Source organism: Sinocyclocheilus anshuiensis, unplaced genomic scaffold (genome assembly GCF_001515605.1).
Source record: "Sinocyclocheilus anshuiensis isolate Anshui unplaced genomic scaffold, SAMN03320099.WGS_v1.1 scaffold914, whole genome shotgun sequence".
Classification (NCBI taxonomy): domain Eukaryota; kingdom Metazoa; phylum Chordata; class Actinopteri; order Cypriniformes; family Cyprinidae; genus Sinocyclocheilus; species Sinocyclocheilus anshuiensis.
Genome location: NW_015539870.1, coordinates 2,582,115 through 2,591,893, shown reverse-complemented (window position 1 = coordinate 2,591,893; position 9,779 = coordinate 2,582,115). Strand labels below are relative to the sequence as shown.

General features: G+C 38.4%; 1 pseudogene; it reads right to left on the bottom strand.

The window, feature by feature from the left end:
- Positions 1-7,582: 7,582 nt before the first annotated feature.
- The window catches only part of LOC107685111 (polypyrimidine tract-binding protein 3-like), a 40,411-nt pseudogene continuing 38,214 nt past the window's right edge, over positions 7,583-9,779 (bottom strand).

Here is a 9,779-nt window from a genome sequence, read left to right as displayed (position 1 = left end):
TTGCATCCAGTGGGGACATAATTATGGATTATAATTACTTATACTGTCTTTTTACGCGTTGCGTTGCATCGTGCCTCATAAACATAAAACCATGTCTGCATTTTTTAGCATCTCAACCGATTTGAATAGTCACATATTTAAATCGATTTTCAACCGGCTCGCGGTTAATCGTTACATCCCTAGAAACTTGTAGATCTGTGCTGACTCGGTTCAGCCTGTTGAACTGGTTCATCTAGTGAGCTGGCTGATCTTTAAGGGTATTCTATAGTCGTTGGATCTAGCTCACTAAAAAGAATCGGTTCAAAAGAATGATTCGTTCGTGAACCGGACATCACTCCGGACTGTTTGCCTGAGGCTCTGGATTACTGGTAATAATTTTCTAAATAATGTTCAGTTTCTTGCACAGACCGACCGTTTCACATCATTAGACCTCAATATATCATCAGGAGCCACGGGTTTTCATTTTGTGTTGCCTGATATACTTTTTTGACTCTCAAAGTAACGGTAGCGTTGACTTGCATCTTATGAATCATCAAGGACCACAGTTTCAGCTGAAAATCTTCTTTACTGTTTTACTCAAGAAAAAAGTAACCTCTCGGATGACCTGAGAGTGAGTATATTTACAGCAAATTTTCATTTTTTGGGGGTGAATTTTTCCTTTAATCAGAGCATGTTTAGACAGAGCAGCAGATAGCAGAGTGAGAGTTAGTAATAAGCAGAAGAGGTTAGAGGAAGAGGAAAGTTCCAACCATTCAGTACTCCTACAAACACAGACCATTCTTTCTTCAGATACAGGCACTGAAGAAGCACAGATGTGTTTGCTGAGCACTGAGCTTGGAAGAACGTCTGCTGGATTAAGGACACATCTGGAAGGAAAGACATGAAGACACAGAGGACATAGGAAAGTACAGATGTCATGACATTTATTCAAGGCATGCTACAATTAAAGTTGATTAGGAAAACGTCAGCAGGGTGGGTAATAAGAATAATAACTCTAATAATGAGTATGCATATTAATAAGCCATTCATGAACAGAAAAAGAAACGCTTTCTACAAAAAAAATACAAATAAAATCTCCACTCAATCATGCACTGCAAAAATTAGAAAATATGTTTCTTTAATAGTTTATCTTCTATTTGCATTTATTACATCAAACTCATAAACTGGATACGCTCATGTCTCTCCCCAATTCCCACAAGTCACATAAACGGCTTTACAAATGAAAGCTGGTACTGGTATGATATCAAAATACAGAAGACAAATTGTGTTCTTATGTTAATTTCCATAAATATAAAAACCAGCTCATATTGGTGTGCGTGTGTGTATCTTGTTCCCCAAAACCTTTTTTTTTTTTGGCCAGGTAAAAAAAACAATAAAATATACAGAAGACAAATTGTGTTCTTATGTTAATTTCCATAAATATAAAAACCAGCTCATATTGGTGTGCGTGTGTGTATCTTGTTCCCCAAAACCTTTTTTTTTTTTTGGCCAGGTAAAAAAAACAATAAAATAAAATAATAAGGGAACACATATATACAGCATTTGTTTCCTTTTGGTAGTGAAACATTCATAAAACTATAAATTAGGTATTTCATTGTGTGTCAAAGCATCCTGAGATCAACTCAGGCACTTCTGTATGTGCGCTGTGCTTGAGCAACACCTCAATTAGCTAATTTAGTCTAGCCCCTCCCTTTTATGTAAATTACACCATTCAATTATCATAATAATAGCCCATAAATTTAGTCATGAGAAGAAATTAGAAAGCATTATGGCTGAAATTTAAAGTTTAGATCGTAAGGGTGCATTAGTTCCAATTCAATCGAGTCCTTTGGTTTCAGTGGTTGGTTTGTCGTTATGGTCTCATACGTTTTAGAGTAAAGCTATTTAATGGAATCGATGACGATATAAGCAAAAAGTGTAACCGCTTATCCGTTTTACATATCGTGGCCTCTATCCGGAGCAGTTCATGAAATACTGAAAGCGTAAGGCGGTTCGAATGAATCCATAAGGGCCCGGTAACACATTCAGAATCTCAAATGAGTCTCGTTTGACGGGGGGAAAGGATATGGCTTGACCTTTCTGAGGGAAACGAACAGAACAGACTGTGGGGACACGTGAAAAACAGACTCGTAACATGATCGAGAGTGGAAAATACAAGAAGTTTGTTGGTTTCTGATATACAGCCAGGAAATAAGTTACAAATAAGCTAGATGAAAGGCACATAAACTTTGGTCCTGCATTATTTGTGACTTTTTCCAGTAAAAAACCTGGAAAAAAACCATACACGTGTGTAACTGTTCGAGTGAGCACGGATATCGATGAGAAAATGTCTTACAACACAGCAGAACATTTTGTTGCCTGAGTCAAGACGTGGTTGGAAAATGTTTCGCTTTGAGAAACAAAAACAAATGACTTTTTCTGTGACACGTTTATGGAGTCTGGCTTTTCTCCTGTTGATAAATAAAAGAAGATCGACGTTCTGCTTGCGCGGCTGCGTCTATTTCTCCTTCCGAGCGCTTCTGACGGACCTGACCTCTAGCAATCGCTCTCGTTCCCGTTCGCACACATCGGTGGACGTTACAGACCCAGATCTGCTTTTGTGAAGAGGCAGAGTGACAGACGACAATCTTGAACCAGTTTTCACACTCCTAATAAAGAAAATCAACAACCCCCCAAAAAAGAACAAAAAGTATCACAACAGAGCAAGAACGAAACAGGCCAAAACCCCTAAAATGAATCAATAATAAGATACAGTAAATAAGACACAACTCCAAAACACACAGGCGGAGGTCTCAGACATCAGCATCACTCCATAGCAAAATAAAAGGCAGACCTGAACACTCAGAGTGAATGCTGTGGGCTTCTGGGTCTCTGTGCACTCGTTCCGAGGCAAATTTAGACTGATCATATGTATTAGGAGTTTCATAATCATATTAGAATGACAGAACAGAGATGATATCAAGCAGATCACACTGTATGATATAGTCCACATTGGCAGATATTGATTTCTGAGTGGTCCATCCAGTGAAAAACTCGCTGGCATCACATTATGGTTTGTGGGAGGTTGCCAGAATGTTGCTATATGGTTGCTAAGATTTTCAAAGTGGTTTTAATGCATTGCTATGCAGTTGCTAGGGGGTTCTGATGGTTGCTAGGTGGTTACTTACTGGCCCAAAGTAAAAAGAGCCCACCTCCAAGTCTCTAGATTAGTGGTCGAGTGATTTTAATGGCCGATATCTTAGAGAGCATGGTGGCCGATATAAATCTGATATATCACACTATTTCATATAAAGATAGTAAAAACACATGCACACATAACAAATGCTTAAATTAAATTTATAGGCCTATTTATTTTACATACTATTTACTGAATGTTAGAATGTTAGAAAATTAATAAATAAAAAAAATATTCGAACTTAATGAAAATAAATCTGTAAAATAAATAGATTTAATTAGAAGGTGATTTTTATGCAGTCAACAAATGCACATTTCAGAAGATCTCCCAGCTGAATTCAATAAAGTTTGCAAGGTCAGTAAAATTTACTACATATTCAAAGCCTTTTGATTAAATTAAATGCGTATTTGATGACGGTAGATGAAAAAGTATTATAACCTTTGTTTTTCTGTTACTATAACACTATAACACTTTTAAGTATAGTTCTGTGTACTAATTTATTAGTCAGAGCTGTTAAACAGAGACGGTAAACTAATGAAGATGGAGAACGGGAGCTGTGTGCGTTTAAGCGCCAATGTTCTCAGCGCTATCAATAAAAGTCCTGTGCCATCAAAATAAAAGTCCTGACATATTGGGTAAACAGAATTGGTGATATATCTTTGCGATATATCAGTCGACCACTACTCTAGATATGACTTGGGTGGCTCCTTTAATAAAAGTCACTGGAATTTTTTTTGCCCATTTTAACATTCGTTTGGCGAAAAAGTGTGATCACTTAGAAAAGCACAAAAACTTCACAGATGTGCTCATAACAGCTCATAAATTCATACTATTTAATCAGAACAATACGCAAGCTTACAGCAACCTCTGTCTCTGAGCACAAAATATTTATATCAGAGATGTAGGAACATAATTGTGGCCTAGAAAGGCTTTATGTGACAATGGTATGCGGGTCTAGCATACATATGTACACACACACACACACACACACACACACACACACACACACATCAGCGAGGGAGAATAGAGACCCACAGCATGCTCTGAACATCGCTGAGTTCACCGTTCATTTTTCTAATAAGAGCATTCACAGCACCATACATCATAACTTACATCTCATTTCATATTAAGACCACATGGTACTGAGTCCCCACAAAATGCACATCTATAAGAGCTACACAACAAAAAATAAAATAAAAATCAAGATCAAAATAAATCAACCCTCTCACCAATCCCACAAAATAGTACATAAGATATTTTAGGTAAAATTTCTAAAACCTATTTGATTATGAACACATAATAAGGCACGTAATAAGAAATTAGGTAAATACACAGTAAATATGATTTTTTTTTCACCATGATTTCTTGAATGATTATAGTGGTACAAAAACCCGATGAGGTTTCAAATTTGTTTTTTTTTCCTCTTCCATAAAAAAGAACAAATTACCAAAAATAAGTAACTTTTTTTCTCAAAAAATCTTGACAATCCTTAAGATATATAGACCTGAATAGTTTTGCTTTAAGACTGTAAACTTCAACAAAATTCAATTTCTTTTGAGAAGTGAAAGCGACGTTTTGAATCGCTTCAGGTGAAATCAGTCAAAGACAAAAAAAGCCACTATCCCTTGCCTTGCATGAACATGAAGATTGTTGATTTATTTCATAACTGTGATTCAAATGGACACTGATAGAGGATATAGCGCACAGGCATAGAAGCTGCTCCCTTTAGATGCTACTCACAGGTCTACGGTGACCCTCCTTGGAATGTTAAGGCCAGATTATCACTAAATGAGACGGCGCCTCGCTCGTATGCACAAGCGAGTCATCAAATATCCTAAACAGTCCCAATGAAACCGGTAATAATACACTAGTACTAACTAAACACATACATATACAGAACCAGCTTCTGTGTATGCACACCATTGCCATGTTCCAAAACCTAGTGAGCTGCCTATTTAGATGGAATTTTAAGGCATCACAGGTGCGCTCCCGGCACAAAGGCTGTTCCAGCCTTCTGGGATATCTAATTTTGGCCAAAATCTAAGGAGGCACTGCATGTAACCATTGTGGATAAGGCAATCCCAGAATGCACTGTGAAGCTCATTCAAGATGGTGGGCGAATCAAGGCAAATGTTGATTATGAATATACTTATAATTCACTGAAGAAAAATATCTATAAAATTGTTTAACCTGTTTAAAAATGCATTATTTTGACTGCAGTGTTGATTTTTCGCATCAGGCCAAAACCCGCTAAAATTAATCAATCAGATGAATGACATTAGCATGTTGCTAGGCTAATGTTGCGATACCTGAAGTGTTGAAATACATAGCACAAGCAAATATTGAGTATGTTCTAGGTATTTTTACATTTATGCAGTGTGTGATGTTTGTCGCCGTGCACTGCAACATCTCTAGACTGTCTATACTGAAAAAAGCCAAAGTTCCAAATCCATTTGTCCTGTTGTCGGAAGTAGCGCAAACGCTTGTAGTACGTCAGAAGTAGAACGGGGCATCAGTTTACTGTTGTGTCGCATCATGCCACACGACATTATTAGCTTAGCAACATGTTAACCTCAAAGCCCACCACTGTAATAAGTGTAAAGAATTCATAGTAGAAGCTCAATATTGGCATGCGCTATGTATTTCTACGATTGGACTTATTAGCTTAGCAACATGCTAACTGTACTAAAATCAAACAAATCCAATGCTAGCCTTCAAACGCTGCTCAAAACGTGTAATGTATCGATTTTTGAATGGAATCAATGGAGGAGATGCTAGTTTTGGAGTAAGCTATATTTGGAGCTTGCAAGCATTTCCATAATGCCAAGGTCTTTGTGTGATTGACTTAGAAGATTCACAGACTCAAAGTTTAACATCTCCACCTCTAGAAGAAAACCTCTGGCCTGGACTCTATTGGAGGCGAGTTTCCTGTGCACTCCTGTGCTATTAGTCAGTTCTAGAGCACTCCAGATCAGTCACTAATAGGCTTTCATGGCAATTAGGATGCTGCCTTAGAAGGCAGCTGCCTATGCAGCAGCTCACTATGTTTTGGGAAATAGGTGGCGTCTCCATGTCACTCCGAATTGCTCTTTCCTTTAATATTTGGTTTGGTCAGATGCAGAGGCATTTAGTGTGGGACTGCAAGGCAAAAGAGAGTGCCGCCTTCTTTTTTTGCTGTGACTCAATGGGCTTCACTATGGTTTCTACAGAGCCCATGGCTGCACACTCTCACACCTGTGGACATAGCCAAGGAGTGAAAGAACAGAGTAACGAGCACAGAACCTTCTGCCCCTGTGTGGAATGATGGAAAACAATAAAAAAGAAAGGAAAAGACTCAACTAAGAGCAAGAAGGGGAACAGATTGGAGGAAATTATCAATTTCCCATCGAGATCACGGGCTATATCATTCACATTGAGAATTTCACTTTGGAGGAGGTGGAGCCTCTTATCAGGCTGGGCGTTGCTGATTGGAGCGTTCCAGTAAGGTTGACAGCTGGCCGCGAGTTTTCCGGAATGATCATGCATTTTTGAAAATGTTCGTCCCGGTTCAGAGGAACCCGATCGACTGGACAATGACATCGCGCCATTGCAACGAAGATGTTCTCTGACAGCATTGCAGGTGCAGAGAGCCCACAAAAGGCCGGTCTGTTTCATATAAAATTTTCATAATACAAGAAAAAAATAACAAATCACGCCATTCACTATCTATTCACAGATGCCTACCATCTGGCTATACATCTTTGCACAGTAAACAGATATGAGGATGCCAAACATTCCCCACGGTGCCTGTCTTCCATTCAAATCAAAGTGCTGAGAAACAAAAGATTTGTAAGCCGAAACAGCTGCGAATTTTAAATGCACTCATTCTTGAATCCATAGCACTCTTATTTTAATGCTACTCTGAAGAAAAAGGACAAGCCCATTGGTCGAGTCCGTCGCTACAGATTTTTTTTTCCAGCAGCACCTTGATGATGACGTCAGCAACATTCAAATGGTGACCGTGCATTCAACACATCCCACGGGAAATGCGGCTCTCCGTTGAAACAGCCAATGAGAATGAAGGTGTCATTTTTTGGGGGGCGGCACAGAGGAGACTCCGCCCTCACTTAGGTCTGGGGTAACAAGGCCATTGGGCTACAGGAGCGTCAGTCTCCAATGTAATCGGTAAGTTTGCGGTGAAGCATCCTCAGCATTGACTTTTTTGAGAATGTTCACCCCATGTTAGTTTGCGTTTCACATCAACAAAGTTCTCGCCAATAGACTAAAGAGGGAGTCCTACTTCCTCCACATGGAGGTTCCCAGAAACGTCACATTGTCATGGATATCCCATGTGTCTTCAGCCCTGGTTTTGTGAGAGTAAATCAAACTCACTCTGAGACTGTCTAAAGGTTCTGCAGTAGTCTCTTATTTGCTTTTTTATCTTTCTTTTTTTTTTTTTTTCTTTTGAAAATCTCTAAAACTACCCCATGAATATCTATAATTGTTTTTTTTAGAGTTTGTCAGTCAGTCTTATTCTCTGAACGAAACAGTCAGACTGCTGAAGGTAGAAGGGCTGGAACAGAGGGAAGGATGGGGAAAGGGTGCGTTTGGACTGTAGTGAAGGCAGTGCTAGATGGTGGATTTGGAGAAAGACACTCGCAGATGGTGGTTTTCTCCCAGGTCATGGTTGTGGAGGTCGATAAGAGCCTGGATGGCTTCTTCCACCGAACCCAGCTGGATCAGCGCCATTTTGCGGTCTTTCCTATTAATCATATATGGATAGTGAAAATCAGACACTGGGTGATCCTGAAACAACTCAAGATCAGCCAAATTTAGGACCAGTTGGTCCAATGACATAGGGTCCAAGATAAAAAAAAAAAAAAGAAAATCTTTTGAAAACTAAGTTTAAAACATATTTGTGTAGGTTTCAAACGGTGGTGAATCAACATTTACAGCATTTTCAACAAAAAACGTTTAAATAGTTTTAATGACTACTCTCAAATCGTCACATGGGGGTAACCATCAAGTAAAAAGTTAAATCATATTTTCCTTACAAAAAAAACAACTTAAAGGGATATTTCAACCAAAAATTCTGTCATCATTTACTCAACCTCAAGTGAAGCATGTTGGTAGTATTTTTCCATACTATGGAAGTCAATGGCTACCATCAACTGTTTGGTTACCAACATTCTTCGAAATATCTTCTGTGTTCAACAGAAGAAAGAACTACAAAGAAACTATCCCTTTAAACAATGTAAGATAGGAATGTCCTTTCCTGCTCCTAGAGGGCCATCTAGCTACACATTTTTTTCCTAGTAAACTTAAAATCACTGTTCAATTTTTAGAGGATCATGTAGACATTGCTGATAACATTCCATTTATGTTTTCACAAAAAACTAATCCTTATCAGCCATGTTGTCATGAAGAAAGGTACAAGCAGACTCTTCCCCATGTGAACAGATACTTACTAAAATCAGATAAATGAAGGCTGAGAACAAAAACAAATGTTAAGAGAACTCACTGGAAAAACTTGAAGGCCTTGACTGTGTATCCAGAACCGGCAAACAGGTCTTTCAGAAAATCATCTGTAGTGGAGGGGCTGGGGGGAAAAGAAACAACAACACAGTGATTACAAAGGACAAAAATAGCACCTTATCTGATGCCAACAATAATGTAAGACTTCTAGTGGAGTGAAACAACCGCTAATAATATGATAATATGTGTGGGGTGATATGAATAATAATTATATATCATGGTATAAGTAATTTTACATCGCTGTAAAATTATGTATCACAATGAGGTTTCTTTTTCTGGAAATTCAAGCCTCATATGTTTTATATATTGCAATGCAGTCAATGTCTATTTTTCTAGTGACTTAAAAAGTTTCCCCCCACAAGTATTTTATAAGGTTTAATTTAATATGAATAATATAAATAAAAAGCAAATCATTCTAAGTTTAAAATTGGCTCCTTCATTTTTAAAGGGGTCCTATTATGCTTTTTCACTTTTTCAACTTTAGTTGGTCTGTAATGTTGCTGTTTGAGCATGAAAAAGATCTGCAAAGTTACAAAGCTCAAAGTTCACTTCAAAATGAGATATTTTATTTAACAGAAATCACTTTTCAAAAACTACAAGGAACGACTCGTTTGGACTACAACGCATATTTTCCGGGATTTGTGATATCACAAATATCGACGAATGGGACGAGACCTGGTTGAGCTACACTAGAGAAGGCAACGAGTGTTATCACTATGTCTGAGACACGCTAGCTTTCCCAAGGCAGACGAACTTAGAGTGGTTACAATCATCTGGGTTTAAATCGCGCTCAAATTGATTTGATTTTGACGCAATATTTACACTCGCAGGCGGCTATGGTAAGGGGTGTGACATTTCCCGACCAGGCGCCGAGTGCTGCCAATCACAACACACACTGGCCCAGCTAACCAATCACAACACACACTGGCCCAGCTAACCAATCACAACACACATTGGCCCAGCTAATCAATCACAGCACATTTCGTATTTCAGAAGGTGGGCATTCATTTGATACAGGAACTATTCGAGCTGTTCATGCCAGACTGGGGAGAGAGGTGTTGTAATAATGTAAAATATGTGAAAAATAATG